This window comes from Nilaparvata lugens, unplaced genomic scaffold (genome assembly GCF_014356525.2).
Source record: "Nilaparvata lugens isolate BPH unplaced genomic scaffold, ASM1435652v1 scaffold7844, whole genome shotgun sequence".
Classification (NCBI taxonomy): domain Eukaryota; kingdom Metazoa; phylum Arthropoda; class Insecta; order Hemiptera; family Delphacidae; genus Nilaparvata; species Nilaparvata lugens.
Window position 1 is genome coordinate 1 of NW_024093591.1, and position 2,482 is coordinate 2,482.

General features: G+C 32.2%; 1 long non-coding RNA gene across 1 annotated transcript; it reads right to left on the bottom strand.

Moving 5' to 3' along the window:
• On the bottom strand, positions 1-1,313 carry LOC120349002. The gene is made up of 3 exons (XR_005570266.1): positions 1,249-1,313; positions 602-763; positions 1-75 (listed from the first exon to the last, which is right to left on the bottom strand). It is a non-coding gene; the product is annotated as an uncharacterized LOC120349002 (long non-coding RNA).
• Positions 1,314-2,482: the final 1,169 nt, after the last annotated feature.

A 2,482-nucleotide genomic window follows, 5' to 3' on the forward strand; every position in this document is an offset into this window, starting at 1 on the left:
AACTCTTTCCCAATCCGACTCTTAGCAATTCACCACTTATAACAGTTCCATTGCTATCAGTCACACAACGAGCGGCTGCAACAAACATTTATCAAAATCACAATGTTGAAATGCAGAACTAACAAATGAAAATATATTTTATACAAACATTATATAATCATTTTTAAAGTTAATTTTTATAATTTAATAAGACATGTGGACAATTTCACCACAATCTGAAATTTAGTCACAATTTAACCTACAATGGAGATAAAAAGGATCTCATTTGAAAAATTCACATGAAATTATCGTTTTTTTATTACAAAACATGCACAATCAAAAAATTGAATTTTATAGTAGACCAATAAATTATGAAAAGTGTGATTTATCTATATCAGTAGGCCTATGACAGTGTTGAAAATATGTGTAATACTTCGCTTCTCTTTTGGATCTCTAGGATTTTTTTGAATTTGGTAAGAGCGAATACGTAATATCAGTGCATTATTCATCTTCAATTTGGTATATATTTAACTTAATATGTAATCTACTTTAGAAAGTAGTATATGCAAAGTTACTCTCAAGTTATGAATTTTACACAAATAGAAAAGAATACCGTACTGACCTGTTAGAAGGTATTGTGTTTCTACCAATGTAGCACTACAGATAAATTCGAAATCATCAGAGTCACTCTTCTTCTTGTAAAGCCCAGCTTTCCAAGGAAAAGCTACTGAAGTATCATATTGAGTATCATTTGATTGATAATGATGGTCCGTTTCACCACAATCTGAAATTAGGTCACCATTTAATACAATGGAGATAAAAATTAATTCATTTGGAAAATTCACATAAAATAATCGTTTGTTTTTCAGGAAAAAAATGCTTGTACTCCGCTGATATGATCACAGAGTGTGTAGAATGTAACACTCTATATACTACAGATGGAAATTACTGAAATATTGCAATAATTATTCAAATGCTATTGAATGAATATTATTATTAAACAAAAATCCAAATTAATGCCGCAATTCACCCCGAAGACTTCTGCTACTGCAAATATTGACAACAGGGTAAACAGCCAGATGGAAATTCGATGAGCGCTACTATTCAAAAAGTATTATTGTTTCCCGGGCTGACAAATAATTTTTGAATAGTAACGCTCATCGAATCTGGCTGTTTATCCTGTTGTCAATATTTTGCAGTAGCAGAAGTCTTCGGGAGAATTGTAGCATTTAATTTGGATTTTCGTTTAATAATAATAATTCTATATACTTCCTGCTGGGCATGATACGAGCGTGCATTCGAGAAACTCACTTATTATAAAGATCAATCAAAACAAAAGTAGGCATCTACTTCAAATACTACTTTTCTTATCATTTTTCACTCTAGAATAATCTCTTTTTATTTCATTCAGTCTTGAAAACGACCTCGATTCAATGCCAACTGTGAATAATCTTGCAATCAAATTATGGATAGTAAATAATAATAAATATTGAAAGAACACTCACTAATGCACACATTATTGGGAGGGTACCACTGCCATCATAGCAGACCATGTAATGCTCTCCTTGCCAAGAGTACTCTCTCTTGCTCCATCAGCACACTCAATGTGCACCACTTCTGCGTTACCATCAACTGCTGTGTTCGGTGTTAGAATTTGTTTGTTGCTTCCTGACTTCTTCTGGAAATAGATTGTTTTTGTTGCCGATAGAATCTGGCAGGATTTTGTCTTAATTGATTGTTAGATCTGCAATAGAATAGTATTATAATCAATGGATTCTCATGCAGCGAACAGATTAATTAAGGATATCAATGCCGCAGCAAGCGCTGATAAATAGAACAAAAGACACAGCAGACCGAAATTGTTTCAGGAGACGTCAAGACTCACATGTGGTTTGTGACAATGTACACATGTAGGCTGCAAATAATTTCAAACTTGAAAAAAATTTAGCAACTCCTATTCAATATTATTTTGTTCACCCTACTTTTAAATTCCAACAAGTTAACTAGGAGCTCAAATAGGTAAAAATGGTTTCCAATGAATAAAAAACATTTCATACAAGACCGTTAACTATAAAATTCATTTCTTATGATATTGAAGTGCCTAGTATGAAGCATTAAGAATTGATAGTCGTAACTGAACGGTACATAGTTGTAGGTCGTAAGGTACTGTATCATTGAATTCTTTGATTTTCCAATTTTATCATAATCGTACTTATAAAATATTACCTGATAACTTCCTCAGATAAGTTTGCTGTTGACCAATGTCAGAAAAGAGCACACCTGTAACTGAATTTGGCCTATTTCATGATACAGTATGTTTAATAACAATCGTACAATAATACAGTATATCCCTTCTACTACTAAGCGGGGTAATGGACTACCCAACCCACATTTTGTCTATTTTTGTAGATATAATGTTGATGTATTCCATAGGAAAACGTTGAGGTTTGAGTACTTAAACTAAAAACATATCACTTTAGTTATTTTATCTCATAGAATCATT